Source organism: Rhinopithecus roxellana, chromosome 9 (genome assembly GCF_007565055.1).
Source record: "Rhinopithecus roxellana isolate Shanxi Qingling chromosome 9, ASM756505v1, whole genome shotgun sequence".
Classification (NCBI taxonomy): domain Eukaryota; kingdom Metazoa; phylum Chordata; class Mammalia; order Primates; family Cercopithecidae; genus Rhinopithecus; species Rhinopithecus roxellana.
In genome coordinates this window covers 143,650,414-143,670,103 of record NC_044557.1, presented here as the reverse complement: position 1 = coordinate 143,670,103, position 19,690 = coordinate 143,650,414, and the positions used below count along the sequence as shown (strand labels likewise).

General features: G+C 38.9%; 1 protein-coding gene across 11 annotated transcripts in view; it reads left to right on the top strand.

The window, feature by feature from the left end:
* Positions 1-19,690, top strand: part of CSGALNACT1 (chondroitin sulfate N-acetylgalactosaminyltransferase 1) — a 364,179-nt gene that overhangs the window by 198,005 nt on the left and 146,484 nt on the right. The window contains exon 1 of one of the 11 annotated variants that reach the window (XM_030937629.1): positions 10,734-10,807. The exons of the other annotated variants lie outside the window; for them this stretch is intronic. The gene's annotated coding sequence lies outside the window, so the exon portion shown is untranslated. Of the gene's footprint in view, positions 1-10,733; positions 10,808-19,690 lie in introns of those variants that run through there. 11 annotated transcript variants of the gene reach the window in all.

Here is a 19,690-nt window from a genome sequence, read left to right as displayed (position 1 = left end):
CTATGCAGAGAATTAGAATGAGATGTGCTACAGAGTGAGCAATGGCTCCTTTTGACTGGATGATCCAAGAAGGCCTCTTGAAGGAGGTGATTTTAAGATGAACTGTGATTGGACATGAAGGAGTGAGTCCTGTGGGTGGACTGCACGGGATGCAGAAGCAAATAGGGGTGCTGTTCCAAGGTCCCCAAGGCAAGAAGGAGTGTGGCAGCTTCGAGGAGCCAAAATGTGGAACACTGTGGCTGCGGAACCTGTGGTGGGAAATGAGGTTACAAAGGACAGTTCGGACCTGTCACCTAGTTGCGTGGATCCCCGTCTGGGTTTCCCATTAGAAACATCTTGCAGGAACTTAAAAAAAAACAAAAACAAAAACAAAACTACCTGAATCTCACCTGAGAAAAACAAAATTGGAATTTCTGAGGATGGGACTAGGCATCCCTTTTTGTGGCTGTTTTTATTTTGTTTTGTGCTATGCCCAAAGGGATTCTAATCTAACAGGAAACCACCGTGGGTAATTCAGGATTTTGGAAAGGTAGGACATTTAGCTTTTGTTTGAAAATCAACGGATTGATTTTAAAGTCCTTTAATGTAGGGAGTGATATGACCTGTTTTCGTCTTTTAAAACTTTACGAAATATTCAGTGAGCTAAGTTCAGTGAAAGGAACGTTTTAACTGAAGTTTTAAAGCAGTATCCTGTGGGAGCATCGACAGTGGAAGGATCAAGTCAGCCACAGGGCAGTTCTCAGTGGCAGAAATGTTATTTGAAGGAGTAGGTGTGGTGTGCAGAGCCGTGGAGACAGAGCGTCCAGCTTCAGAAACAGCCGCAGTGTGGTGTGTGAGTGTGCATGGCTGAGGGAGGAGGCCAGTGTGGTGGGAGTCTAGGGTTGGGGAGGATGTGGCTGGGGGAGAGGCTGAAGGGGAGGTTGGAGGCCTTTGAGTGTTACGCATGGAAGGCTAGACTGAGTCACTGGGAGTTAGTTAAGACACTTGAGACTTAGAGGGATCTGAGCAGACTTGTGTTAGGAGGCTGGATCCACTGACTTTGAAGGGTGGATTAAAGATCTGAGTGGGGTGGAGACTGCTTAGGAAGCTACCGTGGTAGTCATGATGTAGTTTGTGAATGAGTACCTGAAGTAAGGCAGGGATTGTGGGAATAGGAGGAAGCAGGCATATTTCAGAGCAGTGATGGTGACCATCAGAGTGGGTTATTTTGACATAGATGTGGAGGCAGTGGGTGGGCATTGATAGAGTGGGAGTCGGTAAAGGTGGCCTCACAGCTATGACTTGCCAGTTGTCTCTGTCTGCTGAAAATAATATTTTCTGTTTTTTAAAAATTTGAACAGGTTTGTTACATAGGTCAATGTGTGCCATAGTGGTTTGTTGTACCTATCAACCCATCACCTAAGTATTAATCCCAACATGCTTTAGCTACTATTCCTGATGCTCTCCCTCCCCCTACCCCTCCTGATAGACCCGAGTGTATGTCGTTCCTCTCCTTGTGTCCATTGTTATTGTTCAGCTCCCACTTATGAGTGAGGATATCCAGTGCCTGAATTAGTTTGCTAAGGATAATGGCTTCCAGCTCTATCCATGTCCCTGCAAAGGACATGATCTCCTTTCTTTTTATGGCTGCATAGTATTCCATGGTGTGTATGTACCACATTTTCTTTATCCAGTCTATCATTGATGGGCATTTGGGTTGATTCTATGTCTTAGCTATTGTGAATAGTGCTGTAATGAACATACATGTGCATGTATCTTTATAATAGAATGATTTGTGTTCCTTGGATATATACCCAGTAATGGGATTGCTGGGTCAAATGATATTTCTGGTTTCAGATCTTTGAAGAATCACCACACTGTCATCCACAGTGGTTGAACTAATTTACATTCCTACCACCAGTATAATAGCATTCCTGTTTCTCCAAAGCCTCGCCAGCATCTTTTGTTTCTTGATTTTAATAATCACCATTCTGATTGGCATGCAGTGGTATCTCATTGTAGTTTTGGTTTGCATTTCTCTAATGATAAATGATGTTGAGCTTTTTTTCATATGTTTCTTGGCCACATATCTGTCTTCCTTTGAAAAGTGTCTGTGTCCTTTGCCCACCTTTTAACGGGGTTATTTTTTTCTTGTAAATGTGCTTAAGACTCTGGGTGTTAGACCTTTGTCAGATGGATAAGTTGCAAAATTTTTCCCCATTCTATAGGTTGTCTGTTTGCTCTGATGACAGTTGTTTTTTTCTGTGCAGAAGCTGTTTAATTAAACCCCATTAGTCAGTTTTTGCTTTTGATGCAATTGCTTTTGACATTTTTGTTATGAAATACTTGCCCATGCCTATATCCTGAATGGTATTGCCTAGCAAAAATAATATTTTTTTTTGTTTCTAAGTCATTACTATTCTATGTAAAAGGGCACTTCAAAATGACTTCCTTGCCTAAGCCTGAAGAATTTTTATGAAATAAACAACTCAACTTTCAATGACCATGAAGGGCCTTTTCAAAGTTGAAGATTCAAGATACTATCTTTAAGCCTGGGTTCTATTTGATATGGCCTATCAGGGCCCGAGCCTCTAGTTTGGCTGTGGGGGGTTTGTGGGGGTGGCAGGATGGTGGTGCTCAGAGTGGGACCATAGCAGCTTTCCTCCTCCAGGACCCATACTTGTCAGGTGATGCCTCAGTGCAGGCTTGGTAGGAGCTCCATTCAGAGGGAGTAGGAGAAGGTGGAGGCCAGGATGGAGGATGGGGGAAGGTCAAGGGTATTCTAGAGGATCAAGGGTGGGAAATGCGGGCATGATCAGGCCTCATGCTGGAATAGCAACCCCTCCCCACCCATCTGGGCCTGGCTTGGGCTCAGGTGCTCATCTTACCCTCCTGGCACCACTGACTTCCCCTCTTCTCTTCTCCCTGTAATCACTGCTGCTTCCACTGGCCTTCATCACTATTGGTTCACTGTCGGCAGAATTAGCTTCACAGCATATTCCCTTTGCTCTTGTTCTTGTGCTAGTTTCTAGTAACAAGGCCAGTGGGGTTAAAGAGTCATTCTCTGTACGCCTCCTGTGCCTTCTGCCGTGTACCTGTTTTCCCCTTGTAAAGGGAGACAAGGCCTGCACATGGATCCTAATCATCGCACCTGCTGCAGGACAGGCCAAGGCCGCCTTCAGCAGTAGGTATAAGCCACAGTCAGATTTGAATTTTTTCACAGGATCTGGGATAGAGCAGAGGATTTGAAAGTGAAGACCCTGTGGTGGGGCCTCGGAGAGGGGCTCATACATAGGAAACAACCTCCACCGTTATTTTTCATCTGTTTCTTACTCTCCTAGCTTCTTGTGTTTGTTGGTCATGAAGCACTCATCCAACCTATGCCCAAATCAAGCTCTGAAATTTACACATTTGTTTTCTGTCATTGTCATTATAAGACCAAACATATGTACAAAAAAGCCCGTAAACCATAAATGTAGAAGTTAATGAATAATTTGAAAATAGATACCTATGTAACCCAGAACATTGACAGACTGTCCATAACCTTCCATGAGTCCCTTCCTGATCACACTCCCTTCCTCTCCCACAGACACCCAGTCTTCTCATTTTTATGATAATAATTGTCTTGCTTTAAAAAATCTCACCACTCTTTAGATAATTATTTATGGTTATTATTGAATTATATGTAAATGAAGTCAGCCTGTATATGTTATTTTGTGTCTTGCTGCTTTGTTCTATATTAGGTTTGTAAGATGCATTTATTCTGCTATGTGTATCTGTGGCTTCTTAGATGTTGCTGCTGTATAGTGAAGTATTTGATTGAATGAAAATATGAGTGTGTTTATCCACCTTAGGGTTGTTAGCAGTTTGGGGAATATAGATTTTGCAGCTGTGAATATTCCTATGCCTGCATTCCAGTGCATACCAGCATGCCTTTCTCTGTCAGCCTAGAGGTGGAATTACTGGCTCCTGGAATACGCATCTCCGCATCTGTCCTGTGTTCCAAATGGTCTTACGTCTTTGTCAGCACTTAGTAGTGTCATACTTTGTTTTGTTGCAGAATGAAGGTGTGTATTTGTATCTTTGTGGTTTTATTTTGCTTTTCTCTGTTTACTAGTAAGGTTGATCCCTTTTTCATGTTTGTGGTCACGTGGATTTCCCCTTTTGTGTGAAGTGGGTCATTTTTCCATCATGTTGTCTACCTGTTTAATTGTTTGCAGAATTCTTACACATTCAGGATCCAAGTCTTCTGTTGATTATACATGTAACTCATCCCTTTCCTACTCTGTGGTATGTCTTTTAACTCTCTTTATGGTATTTCGTAATAAACAGAAAGTTTTCAATTTTGATGTAGTCATATTTGTCAGCCACTTCCTTTATGGTTGTTGCCTTCTGTCCCTTTTTAAAGAAATCCTTCCCTAGCTCAAGGTCATGAATATATTTTATAAATTAAAATTTAAAAGCTCTAGAGTTTAATCTTGCAGTCTTTACGCTTAAAGTCCATCTGAAATTGTTATGTGTGAAGTAAAGATGCAAGTTAATTTTTTTAATATGGATACTCTAGTTCCATTTAGCAAAACCACTTCACCCTCTTTGTGGAGTCCCTCAAGGTCCGTGCAGGTTACGTTCTACTTACTACCTATGCAACATATCATAAGTGTTATAAGTGTGGGTCTATTTTCGAGTGTTCTAGTCTGTGCTGTTTGTCTGTTCTGTATCAGTAGCACACGTTTAATTACCGTGTCTTCTTAAGTGAGTCTGAATATCTGAGAGAACAGCCTTGTACTTCAAGAGAGTCTTAATTATACTTGGCCCTTTGCATTTCCATATACAATTTTAGAATCAACGTAGTCAAGTTCCATACCACCTCACATAAAGTCTTGGGGTTTTTATTGTCATTGTATTGAATCTATAAGTTCATTTGGAGAGAACCAACATCGTTACAATATTGCCTTTCTCTACTGAAGTCTTTTAAAATGTCTTAGTGAAGTTTTATTGTTCTCTTCCTCAGAGGTTTCTGCATGTCTTTTGCTAGATTTATTGCTAGGCACTTTTTGATACAGTTTCAAATGGTATCTTTTTTTTTTGGATTTCATTTTCGGTTTGCTTTTATATACATAGAAATTTAGTTTTTCTACATTGCTAATTGAATTTTCTACATTGCTAAACTCTTCTATTCTAACAGCTTGTCTGTAAATGCCTTTGGATATTATATCATTTGTGAATAATGACAGTTGTTTCTTCCTTTCCAGTCCTTGTACCATTTATTTACTTATGCTTATTAATACGCTGGTTAGGTTTTAATTTGATGTTGAACGTTGAATAGAAGTGCGGATGATAGTCATCTTTGTCTTGCTTCTGATTTCAAATGGAAATTGTCAGCATTTAAGTATGACGTTTGCTTTAGTATTTTTTATGGTAGATAATCTAATGGGAAGGAAGTGACCTTCTCTTCTTACTTCTCTAAGAGTTTTAAATCATAGATGTTCAATTTTATCAGCTATATTTTCTGCATTTATTGAAAACATTATAATCAACTTGGTCATGATGATATATATTACCAGATTTGGTTTGCTAAAATTATGGGATTTTGTATCCATGTTCATGAGAGACATTAGTTTGTAATTTCCATTTTAGATACCATCTTTGTTGTTAAAATAGGGCATTGAAATGTTTAATTTCATTCTGAAGTTTCCTGAAGAATAAAAATTAAGCTTTTTTGATGTGAAAGCCACAATTCCATTGAAATAGAACTATTTACCTATGCATGTAGTTCAAGGAACATCAAATATTTGGAAACGATCTTCCTTTGGAAAAGTTCAAATTAGGTTCAGAATGTTTCCAGTTTAGCTAATAATGAGAAAAATTGCTTTATATAACTTGTTTCATGGAAAAAAATACCTCTTTTCAAAATATCTTCCCAAGAATGTTGATGACATGTAGGTAGTGGCCTCATCCCTGAAACCATTTTTTTAATAACTAGATTTAAAACTTGTTCAGTATTCTATTTAAATCTCTAAATTAAATGTCAGTGTGAAAAGAATTTTTTCTCTCTTGGATAACCCATGACACTAATAGTTTAAGCGTTCAGTCAGTAGTTGAGTAGTGCATTTTCTAAGAATAGTTTTTTACTTTTGGAAGCAAAAAATAAGCCTTTTAAGTTAAAAAAGTAAACATCTAGATAAAACCCACATGATATCAAATATAGGATATAATTTTGATTGATGTTAATTAGCTTTCCAAATCCATACATGCTTTTTCTGTATTAACATACCCTTTTCAAGAATGTTCAGAAATCTCCTAGACACCCTATTAGTATGACTTTCTCAACTATAGGCACCCTTGAATCCCTAATTGTAAAGAACAAGTTTCTAAAATAGTGTTAAGAAGGGCAAAGAGCCAAGTTCCAGCCATGAAAATGGTTCCTACTTCAGAAGAATGGTTGAAATGTAAAACACGATATTGGCAATCAAATCACATTGGATATGTTAAAGAGCCACGAATCCGGCCGGGCGGGGTGGCTCAAGCCTGTAATCCCAGCACTTTGGGAGGCCGAGGCGGGTGGATCACGAGGTCAGGAGATCAAGACCATCCTGGCTAACATGGTGAAACCCCGTCTCTACTAAAAATACAAAAAACTAGCCGGGCGAGGTGGCGGGCGCCTGTAGTCCCAGCTACTCGGGAGGCTGAGGCAGGAGAATGGCGTGAACCCGGGAGGCGGAGCTTGCAGTGAGCTGAGATCCGGCCACTGCACTCCAGCCTGGGCGGCAGAGAGAGACTCCGTCTCAAAAAAAAAAAAAAAAAAAAAAAAAAAAGAGCCACGAATCCACAAGAAGACCCAAAGTGAATGTAAAAGTGTGCCAAAAGGTAGTTTTAATGTATACTTGATCTGTTAATAACACTTGAAGTAAACATGATAAACATTCATCAAAGGGTAGCTTCACAGCGTTCTGTAGTGGTAATCAGCTGATTAAGGAAATAGTGGAGTTTTAGAATGAGATGAGACAAAAACAACCATGCAACCATGCAGTACAGTTTCCTTGTCTAAGAGATGAGATGGGTGACTTTACTAAAATCAGAAAGGCATTTGTTATTAGAGTTGGGACTATATTTGTTTATTGGTTTATGTTTTCATTTTTACATGTCTTTTGTTAGATTTATTGCTAGGCACTTTTTGATATGGTTTCAAATGGTATCACAAGTTTCTGGAAAAGTTACCACATGTGAGATACTGTTATGTACTGAGAAGAATGGCGTGGTGAACAAATGAAGTTCCTTCCTCATGGGGTTTATGTTCCAGGATAGGAGATTGACAACAGATAAAGAGCTTTATAATAACATGATAGGTATTAAGAAGTGGCAAGAAGAAGAAAAAAAAAAAAAAGCAAGGGAAGGAAATAGAGATGACAGGGGGTGCTGTTTGGGTAGAATGGTCAAGAAGAAGTTAGTGAGATGACCTTTGAGCAAAACCTGAATGAAATACAGGAATAGGCCCTATGGATGCTTAGGGGAAGAATGTCCCAGAAAAAGAGAAGAGAAAATACAAATGCTTGGTGTGTCTCCAAAACAAGGAATAGGCCTGTGTGGCTAACAAGGCAAGCAGGGGGAAATGTGGAGGCTTTGAGGTGGGGAGATGAGGCTGAGCGCAGGGACTCTTAGGGGCTTGGAGGTCCTGGTCCAGGATTTGGGATGTATTGAACGGAAGACATTGGAGAGTTTGTAGCTGGAACATAGCAAAATCTGACTTTAGTTTTGCAATGATCTTTCTGCTGCCATATAACAGTCTGAAGAGAGACAAATACAGAAAAGAGGAATAGCAATGAGGAGGCAACTGCAGTTTTAAGGTAAGAGATCAAGGACAAGGGGATTATGGGTAGATGGGGATTCTGGGTAGACCAGGAGATTCTGGGTAGGATGAGGTTGTGGCAGCTCGATGGTTTCCTGATGTGTCTAAAAGAGGCAACTAAATTTACAGAATTGGATCTGGGTTGCAAGGGAAATTCCAGGCACCTCAACAGTGATGCCAATCCCTTTTCACCTGAATATACCGTATTAGAATATGTTTCCATGATTGAATTTTGCTTCTCTTCTCTGAAGGATGTTCCAGTCGAGATTGAAGACTTTTGTTTTTCTCTTTTGCTGGGCAGAGAATATGCTCCTTCTCATCTGCAGTGGCGTGGTTTGTTTATAGCACACCTGCCCACAGGTGTCACTAACTTTGTATCTGATATACTTTAAATGTCTACACCTGGTTCAATTTTAGTTTACTTCTGGAAACTTCATCCTGTTTTACTTTAATGTCTGTGTTGACCTGAAAATTGCTACGTCTTTTTGAGATTAAATTTGCTTCAAGATCCATGGTGCATTAATATGACTCTGGAAGCTCTGGGTGTTGTCACTGAAGAAATTAGCCTAGGAGAAAAAAAAAGAAAGGAGAATCTATTATAGCTTGTGCCTGCTTGCAGCAGATAGAAGCTTGCATACAGAACAGTCCCAATAATGCTGAGTTCTGATTGTGCCAACTCATTAAATTGACTAGAGCACAACACTACTGGTCAGCAGTCTTGGTTGCCGTGGTGCAGTGACACTGAATATTGACTCTGAATTGATGCCAAAGCCAAATCCATTGGATTTCATTAGCACTGATTGTCGTCCATTATTTCTCTCTCTAAAATAAAAGGAACACATGTTAAAGTAGGATTTTGTTCTATAATAAAATCATCTTTTTTTTTTTGAGAGATGGAGTTCACTCTTGTTACCTAGACTGGAGTACAGTGGTGCAATTTTGACTCACCGCCACCTTTGCCTCCCAGGTTCAAGCAATTCTCCTGCCTCAGCCTCCCCAGTAGCTGGAATTACAGGCGTCCACCACCACACCAGGCTAATTTTTTGTATTTTTAGTACAGACAAGGTTTCACCAGGTTGGCCAGGTTGGTCTTGAACTCCTGACCTCAGGTAATCCTCCTGCCTCAGCCTCCCAAAGTGCTGAGATTACAGGCATGAGCCACCATGCCTGGCCAAAATCATCCTTTTTATGTTGTGTTAATGTGAGATGTTGCTTGTGCTTGTCATCACAACTTCCAGTGTTATTGCTCTTATCTCCGAGAGAAACAAACACACCATAGAATGCCCATTCCTGATGGCTGTTTGAAAAAGGGGACTCGAGAAGCCAAATAAAGAGGAGCATTTTACTTCTTCAGTTTCTGCGACTCTGCTAACTGCTGAGTTACCAAGGGGATGCATGTGTGGAGTTGGGTATTTCCATAGAGTTGTGTTTCAGTCGCTCACGTACCAGGTTGAATATTTCCCACAAGACAAGCATCCTGTATGTTTAGGCACAGGTGATCAGGGTGACGATAGATTTCATTTTATAAGCAATTACAAATAGAGATAGAACTCAATAATCCTGGAACCTAACCACCCGTAAAGTGCTGAATAAAGTCTGAAAATGGATAGTTGGGAGCAAAACACAGCATTGCAACCACAGAGATGTGTTTTAATGCTCACAGGCGTTTCCAGTTAGCCAGTGTCAAGGTTTTGTTTTTGTTTGTTTGTTTGTTTCTAAATATATCAGATTTATGTTTCAGTGTATTGGATACGCTTCCAATAGGTCAGAAAGTACTATGGGAAGCAGGTGAAATCTCAAAAAGTTTGGGAGTTATAACCCTTTAAAGTGGACCTCTCTTATTGCATCTGAGAGTTTGTCATTTTCTTTCTTCAAACTCTACCTCCTTCGCTTCCATCACAACAAACATCCCTGGTTCTCTTTTGTAGCCCATTGCCTCCATTTGATATTGATGGTCCCCCTTAGAAAGTCACTTTTAACTCCTGTAACTGACCTTTCTTTTTCTTTTCTTTTCATTTATTTATTTATTTATTTTGAGACAGAATCTTGCTCTGTTGCCCAGGCTGGAGTACAGTGGCGCGATCTCGGTTCATTGCAACCTCTGCCTCCCGGGTTCATGCCATTCTCCTGCCTCAGCCTCCTGACTAGTGGGGACTACAGGTGCCCTCCACCACACCTCGCGAATTTTTATATTTTTAGTAGAGATGGGGTTTTACCATGTTGACTAGGATGATCTCGATCTCCTGACAACATGATCCACCCGCCTCAGCCTCCCAAAATGCTGGCATTACAGGCATGAGCCACTGTGCCCGGCTCATTTCTTTCTTTCTTTCTTTTCTTTCCTTTCTTTCATTATCTTTTTTGAGAGAGAGTCTCACTTCATCACCCAGGCTGGAATGAAGTGGCATGATCTCGGCTCATTGCAACTGCCGCCTCCCGGGTTCAACTGATTCTCCTGCCTCAGCCTCCTGAGTAGCTGGGACTACGGGTGTGTGCCACCACACCCAGCTAATTTTTGTATTTTTAGTAGAGATGGGGTTTCACCATGTTGGCCGGGCTGGTCTTGAACTCCTGACCTCAGGTGATTCACTGGCCTCAGCCCCCAAAGTTCTGGAGTTACAGGCGTGAGCCACCACATCTGGCCTTTATAACTGCCTTTTCTGATGTTATTATTGTAGCTCAAAATTTTATGCTTACAGTTATTTCCTGATATATCGTTTTGCAAACTGTCTACTGGTTTCCTGCCACACTCTTCCATCTCTCTTGCCTGCTTTGCTCGACATAGTTGCATCACACTTTTAGTTCCTCTATTTAAGTAACTTAATAGTCTATTTCTATTTTATGTCTTACTTCATTACCCAGAGGTGGCATCACTTGGTCCCTGACTCAGAAGATGAGGATCTTGGCCCTGCATTATTTCCTATAGCTGCTCTCACCGTCTGCCTCTGTCATGTATACCTTACTCTCCAGGTATCAAAAATGGTAATACTGATTCAGTAAGTTTACCAACTTATTTTCCCTCAGAGCTTTGAAGACATTGCTCCATTGACTTTTGATGTCCAATGTTGCTGATGATAAATCTGTTATCAGTCCACTCTCTTCCCCTTGCAGGTGATTTGTGCTTTTTCTTTGGAACCCTTTAGGATATTGTTTTTGACTTTGGAGTTCTGAAATCTTCCTGTGTTATGTTCAGGTGTTGGCTTTGTTTTTCAATTCCTTCTCTATTACTCTCTTACTGATTTTCTTTCATTTTTCTTCTTCACTTTTTCTGGGGCTCCAACTGGATGTTGAACAATGGACAAGCTGGAAATTCAGTGGTTATATTTTCTTATTTTTCTCTGTTCTGAAAGATATCTTCAGGTTTGTCTTCCAAGCTTTTATTGATTCTGGTTGTGTATGTGTGTGTGTTTCGCATGCTCTTTCTTGTTCTGTGATTATTTTCCTCATGACATTCTCTAGTTATTTTATCAATGCAGTGTTTTCTCAGCTCTCTGAGAAAATAATTACATTTCAAAAACTTACTTCCTCTGACCTTTCTATTATCTTTGGGGTCCCATTTGTTTCTCTTTTACATTGAAATTTACAATTCCTCACGGTTTTGTGCCTTAATCACTCTTGGGTGTCTGCTCATTCATAAGGAAGAAGTAGTAGAAAGGCTGCCATATGTGTATATATATATAATATTTTTATATAAATATATATAATATTTATATACAAATAAAATATGTAAAACATATTTATAAATAATTTATACATAAATACACAAATATAAATATATGTGTCAGCCTTTCTATTCTTCCTTATGAATGAACATCCGTTTATATATTTATTTATATATTTATATATTAAATATACACCATATATAATATATATGAAATATATACACACCATATATATTATATATTATATATAAAATATATACACCATATATATTATATATTATATATAAAATATATACACCATATATATTATATATAAAATATATACAGCATATATATTATATATTTATATATAAAATATATGCACCATATATATTATTATATATACACACCATATATATTTATATATAAATATATTTAGATATATATGATTTGAGCTTTCTGTATTTAAATGGTTTGAGCTTTTTGACGGGCAGGCTTTGTTCTGAGTGATAGGAGCTTGGGATGTGGGGGAGAAGCTCTTGCATTTTGGGCCCCTCAAATGCCAGAATGTAGAGTGTTTTCTTCTCAGGTGCTGATTCCCCACTCATAGAGCACTGGGTGCAATTTCGCTTCACTCATATGGGAAGAAGGCACATTTTTGGCCCTCTGCCTTGCCTTTTAATTCCTTTAGGGTACCATTTATAAACAGAAGGTTTTTAAAATTTTATTTTAGTGTGGTTCAATAGACCAGTCTTTGGGGTTAGTGCTTTTTCTGTCTTGTTTAAGGAATCTGTTTTTAACCTGAGGTTGGGAAGATATTATCTTACACTTGTTTTTAGAAATGTTTTGTTTCTCACATAGAGGTCTTCTGTCTGTCTGGCATTGATTCTTGTGTGAGGTCAGGCTCAAATTTCTGAACTAAAAACAAATGGGCACAAACCTATATTTCTTTAACAAAAACAGTAACATAAAAATCAAATGCACAGTGGAGGCAGACCTCATGTGGTTGAGCCTTCCTTATGTTCTCCAGGGTGTGTCTTCCATCCATCCTGAGCCCAGCCTTCTCTGCCTCTGTTTCTCCTCATGGCCCCTCATCAGCCACCTTCCTGTTCTTAGTACATTTTTGAAGGACTAACTGCAGTTCACTTGGGAGGGTGAATGGCAAAGGAAAGTTCTTGACGTTCTTTTCTTACAAGCATTCTGTTTAGCTACAGTTAGACTTTCTTTTCATGACACTTTTCACACAAGGAAACTAATACTTTTTAACAGTGCAATCTATTGCAAAGAAAAATAGAAAACATCAGCAATATAAATTTTCATCTCAGTATTGAAGTGCCATCCACATTTTGAATGTCATCATGTTTTTCATGTATAAAAAGTCCATCTTTAATTTCCCTGAAAAGTGGTGGGAGCTTGCAAGTATATATCTTGAAACTGAGCTGAGCTTGCTTTAAAAATCATCTTTCTTATCCATAGAAGAATGTTTCTATTAGAAAAAAAAAGAAACTTGGAATAGGAGTGATTATTTTCTGCATACAGGTCTGTTGGAAGGGAAAAATGCAGCTGGAAGGAATTCGAGATGTCAACTTAGCCTTTTACCTTTAAGGAGTGGCCCATTTTCACTTTTAATATTATTCCAGAAAAGAAAACTCCACACCCTCTTCTGGTAATATTTAATATATTCACTGTCAGTAAATTTTCCTTATGTGATATCTTAAGTCCATTTTCTTACTGTGTTTGAAATGGAAACAGAGAAATTGGGCCAACCATCTTGTGTCTATAATAATCCTTCATCTACTCAATGGCCATTATTAAATCCCTCATTAGTCTTCTTTTCATGGTATAATCTAATCAGTTTGTTTAGCTTTTTCAAGCCAGTTTCCAAATCCTCTAATTACTATTTTTTATCACATCTGAAATCTCTCCATGTCATCTATAAATTATGATTTGTGGACTAAAAAATTGATGTAATTCTTTTGCCAGGGTATGCCCCAATGCTACCTCACCTAAAGGAATGATACCCTATTTTAGAGAGTTATCCAACCAAGACTTCTAACCTGAATTTTTTTCATAATGAAAAGATTTTTGAATTATGGTTGTATAGGACAGTTGGAACTTTATTTATCTCTGTGTCCTCCTAAGACTACTGAACATGATAAGAAATAAGATATAAATTCACATGGACAAAGAAAATGCAACATAAGGCTTGGTGGGTGAGAATGTCAACAAATTTTTGGGAGATGGCAAGCAAATGGGTGAGTGGGAATTGAATTAGCAGAACGGAGAGAACCGAAAGGCAAGTGCCCACAGGGAAGAAAGCCAACCCGAAGCAGATTGTTTGGTGGTCAGAACCAGGAAGGTTTCAGACTTAGAAATGTAAGCAAACCAGACTGGATCTATTTGCTTGCACACAATGGGAAGCCAAACACTGAAGCATGGTTTTTCCAGGGAGAGACGTTTTTTGCCAGTGAACTGACAAGGAGACAGGAGGAAATGCTCTAATCTATGTCACCCTACTGCCTTTGCTGCCCAATTAAGGGAGAGATTGTGCCGTGGAGTTTCGGGTCTGCACAGTGATTGGCTTGAAGGGAAGGGGTTGGGAAGGGCCCTTGGGCATGTGCTGTTGCCCCGACATGCTTCACGGGCTGCTTGCTCAGAAAATGGTGGAATGAGCATGATCTGAAGGTGGAGCTTCCGGCTCTCTGAGGTGAAAGGTCACTCATCACTGAGTGTTTCCTACCCAGACTTCAGTCGGACATGTTGGTTCCAGCTGGGGTCAGCCTGTAAGCCGACTTTGTTGTAAATAAGGGAATTGTAACAAACTCTTTTCTTCTTCAGTTGTTTTTTTCTTCACGGTTCTGCAAAACAAACTCTTGAAATTTTGCTGGTTAATAACTTTTCTAACCCTGGAGCATGGTTTCAGAACCACAAGCTCTGCCAAAAGACAGATGTGACGGGTGAGGCCAAAACTGGTGATTTCTGGGAAGTCAGAATAAGCAGCAGTGGGAGCCCATTCCAACCACGTGTCTGGACGAATACCCTGGCAGTTGTGTTTTCCAGAAGCCTCGGACTTGGAAACAGCAGATACAAATGAGAGTAGGGTTAAAACATACTAGAGAAAATAGGAGTTTTCTGTGAAAATCTGTTTGGAATGGTGCTCTCTTCCTTCTGAGCACCCAGAACTCTGACAATGGGACGTATCTTCCACCATCCCAGGATTAGAGGATTCACATCTGAGAAAGACCAGTTGAAGACATTTGAAGGCGCCCTCCCCCCTCAGTAAAATGGCTGTGTCCTCACCCAGTGACATGGCTTAAATGCATATTTTTAGATCTCAGGGTGGACAGTGAAGGATCACTACACATTTGAGGATCGTCACCAACATGAAGGAATGAAACCAAAATAAGCAGAAAAGAAGTATCAGAGGAAATAAAGAGAAAAGCAGGGAAGAAAAAACTTCAAAAACTTCAAAAACGTATGATTGATACTCTGTGAGGTATTAGAGAAGATATTGCATCCATGAAAGAGGGCTTGGAAATGAGAAGCATGATGACAGAAATTAAAAATTCAGTGAGGAGTTGGACTGTGGATGAAATTGCCCAGAAAGTAGAATAAAAGCACAGAGATGGAAAACATGGGAGAAAAGAGGAGGATACAAGAGGCTCACTTTAAGAAGTCCAAAATCTGATTTTCTAATGAGTTTCACAGGCAGGTGCAGTGCTGTACATCTGTTGTCCTAGCTGTTTGAGAAGCTGAGGTGGGAGAATTGCTTGAGCTCAGGAGTTTGAGGCCAGCCTGGCAATGTAACAAGACTCCTTCTCTTAAAAACAAAAACCTAAAAAAACAAAGTTTCAGAAAGAGAACGAAGAAAATACAGAAGAGACAACTGTAGAAAAATGATACAGCAACAGTGGAACCTAGAAGAAATACAGCTGTACCTTCCAAATCTAAGGGAACATGATCACCAATCTGAAGCCTTTGTATGTGACCTACCTTTTCTCTGTTAAACATTTTTGGTCAAACTGTCAGCCATATGCAAAGGTAGAATAGGGATATTTTCAGACAGAAATGCAAGGTCTCAAAAATTGGCCTCCTTTGCACCCTTACTTGGGAAGTTTCTGGAGGAGCTGAATGAATAAGCGAAAAAAAAAAAAAAAAAAAAAAGAAATTGCGGAAAGTGAAGAAAGTTCCCTGATGGGGAGAAAAGGGGAAGTTTCAGGGTGACCTCTGAGCATCACCTGTGTCAGGCCTGGAGAACACCCTTTCTCAATTGGACCAGAGTGTGAAGTGTCTCAATTGGACTAGGAAGGATGGCCCCAGGAACAAAAGAAACTGGAAAAATTACCTAATTGTTTATCAGTTTTCTAGTTCTGTGTTAGAGTGTAGGGAAAATTAATGTTAGGTACATAGAGAAATCAACCAAATGAAAAATTGAAGCAGTTATTAATAGCAAGAAAAAAACATAACATTGTCTAAGAAAACTATACAGTGTATCATTGGGCCTAGTTATGAACAATATTTAAGATATAATACTGTTATATAAATATTGCTATTGTTATCAAAAATTGTAGTAGTTAAATTGATTGGATTGTGGTAGAGGGGAGGGGATGGAGAGGAAAAGTGTATTGAAAAGGTAGGGGAACTAAATCCTGATCTTCCACAAGTGGGACACTAATCGTTATTTAAAAAAAAAAAAAAAAAAAAAAAAAAAAAGGATGAGCAGCTGGTCTTGGTGACTTATACCTGTAATCCCAGTACTTTGTGAGGCTGAGGCAGGAGGACTCCTTGAGGTCAGGAGTTTGAAACCAACATGGGCCACATAGTGAGACACTATCTCTACAAAATTTCGAAAAGTATCAGGCATGGTGGCATGCGCCTGTAGTCCCAGCTACTTGGGAGGCTGAAGCAGGAGGATCATTTGAGCCTGGGAGGTAGAAGCTGCAGTGAGCGGTGACTGCACCACTGTCGTGCAGAAGGAGCAAAGGGCAAGGCCCTTTCTCAAAATAGATAAAAGGGTAAGTATGGCCAGTTGAAGAATATTACGTACAATATGAAGATAAATACTAAAGAAAACAGCTTAGAGAGTTGAAAGTGCTTGTCTTTGATCATTTGGACTCAGGGAAGTTGGAGAGCGCAAAACACTGCTATTTTTAATTGTCAGTCTTATAGTACGATTTGATTTTAAAATCATGTGCTTGATAAAAGTTAAATCCATGTATATAAAAGTGTATTTACACATGTAAAGTTTTAACATATTTCACAAAATGTTTTAAAAATAATACTTGAGAAACATAGCAGTGAGTTTTTGGAATATATTGAAAAGCAATCTATTGTTTAGTTTCATGTGACTAACACGTTTCACAAAATATTTTTAAAAAATAATACTTGAGACAAACTAACAGCAGTGAGTTTTTGGAATATATTGAAAAATAATCTATTTTTTAGTCTCACATGAACCATGAGTTTAGAGTCATGGTTGGTTTGATGTTTGACATTGGAATTTGTCAGAAAAGAGCTTATTCATACTTAGTGTCTAACTTAATTTTTAATATTAAGCATTTTTAGTGTCTAACTTGATTTTCAATATTAAGCATCAGAAAAAAGTGCCAGAATCATTGGAATTCAGATTTGCTATCCTTGAGGAAAATTCCAGTTGCACTGAAATGGGCAGGTTGCCTTCTCTCTCTTTAATGATTAGTGTCTGGCTGAAATACATTCCAAATTCAGTATTTATTTGAAACATTTAATACCCAATCCAATAGTAGTCTACTTCCAGCTTTGGACATTTCCAGACTTTCAACCTCACAGAGTTAATGTGAGCGATGTTACATCACTCGTATGAATTACTTAATGCAATGCTGGGAATATGGTGGAAACTTCGGAAAATGGCAGTTGCTCTCACCTCTTTCTCATCCATAACTACCAACCCACTGGCAACACACCCAAGTCCCTCAGGATCTGGCAGTGGCCATCTGGTCCTCATCACCTTTTATATAAATGTTCCTCTTTCTTTCACTTCTCAGTATTACTTACTGGTCAGGAATTTATTTTACAAATCAGTGATCCATCTCCCTTTTTCCAAGTTTTTAACTATTATACTTGATGTAAGTGAAAGTCTCTGGAGTATATTTTATTGTATTCTACTGTATTAGTCTGTTCTCACACTACTAATAAAGACATACCTGAGACTGGGTAATTTGTAAAGAAAGAGGTTTAGTGGACTCACAGTTCCACATGGCTAGGAGGCCTCACAATCGTGGTAAAAGGCTAAAGACATGTCTTACATGGTGACAGGCAAGAGCAAAGAAACAAGAGCCCAGCGAAAGGGGAAACCCCTTACAAAACCGCTAGATCTCGCAAGACCTACTCATTACTGTGAGAACAGTATGGGGGAAACCACCCTCATGATTCAGTTATCTCCCACCAGGTCTCTCCCACAACACGTGGGAATTAAGGGAGCTACGATTCAAGGTATGAGTTGGGTGAGGACACAGCCAAACTGTATCATTCAAAAAACACTGAAATGCATTCTGATTCCAGTTAATTATCAGGCTTTGACCATAGATGAGCAGTTAGAGCTTTTACTTGGCTGTGTGTTACGTTACACCTCAAAAATACCAGCAAGGGAGGAGCAGACTTGTAACAAAACAGTACTGGCATTATTGCCTTGTCCTTTGACATCTTGGAACCCTTCATGTCCTGGCCTTTTTTTTTCTTGCCAGAAAGACTCAGGATATCACTTCGTATTTGTTATATTCTTGGGTATAGAAATCCCAGGAGAGTCTACAGTGAGGCACTGGTAGGTTCTCACACGGTGTTTCTGGAAAATCCCTTGTCAGGTATTTTCTGATGGATGATTCAGCTACTCTCAGCTCCCTCTGGGAAGAGCATCTTGACATTCAAGAGATATTGTGAAGCCATAGGGTCATTCTGTGCCCTGAACCTTACGTGACACTGATCCAGAGACCTCCTTTGTGGTGGCAGGATCTGAGCTTGGTCTAGATTCAAACTCTTTATAAAGAAGAGCCTTCCTAGTCACTTGTGTTTGCTTTTTCGGTTTCATCTGAGTTTGGAGGGGTTTCATACAGGTTTTTGTTTATTACATTTCTGTGCTAGTAGCAACAGGAGTACTTAATGTACAGTTCAGATATTCCCAAGAACGACTGGGTAGGGGGAAGGAACAATTTTCATGAGAATACTGACCTGGGAGAATGGATGTGACTGTGCATCATCAGATTGTATTCCAAGTATTTATTTTCTCAATAATTTGATGCCACATTTGTTTAAGAAACTTCTAGTTAACTTTGTGTTCCATCCTTAATTCTTAATCATACTTCCCTATTTCATTGAAGAGTAGTGAGGCATAGTTATTTCAGTGTTCTGTTGAGGTCCATGATCGCAAAGTCCTTAATATTCCACAGAGGTTAATTTCCACTTAAGCTGATGATTGTAGTAGCAATAAGATCAACAGATGAGTATTTTGTTGCCATTTTGGAGAGGGGGAAATAAAAGCTGTAATAACGAAGCACAGCCCTGTAAGCATGTATGAAAGCCATGTTTAACTTACGTACAAAAACACGATTAATCATGTTTTATATATTGATATACTTGACAGATAAATATCAGTGAATATAGAAATTGGGCAAAGCATACTAAAAATATACTCTGCTGAATTTGCGTACATCTATTTGTGCAATTGAATTGAGTATGTAAAATACATTGAGCCTTGTTTCCTTATAAATCATCTTTCTTGTTTTAAGTGAAAAGGACTATTAAAATTTGATCTAATGCTATGGCAACCATATGTCCTAAATTTTCTTGGGCTATTTGTGGAGGAATCACACACTGTAACTATACATGCAATTTGCAGATTGTGAGCTTTATTTTATTTTTTGTGCATTTTTCTGCTATTTTAGAAAAATATATTTATGTATAAACATATAGTATATAACTATATTATATAAATATATATAATCTGTATACATATATATTTGTGTGTATATATATTGTGTGTGTGTGTATAAAAATATATATACTTTTCTCACCAAGTCTTCTTAATGTCATCTAACTTTAGCTGACTGGAGACTTGGGAGGAAAAATTGCAGTTTCTCTTGAACCATTTCTTTAAGGTTTTCCTCCCTTATTGTTGTACTCCTTTATATTTTTAGCATACTCATTCATTGACCCAGAAACATTTATTGAATGCCTATTATGTTTGAAGCAC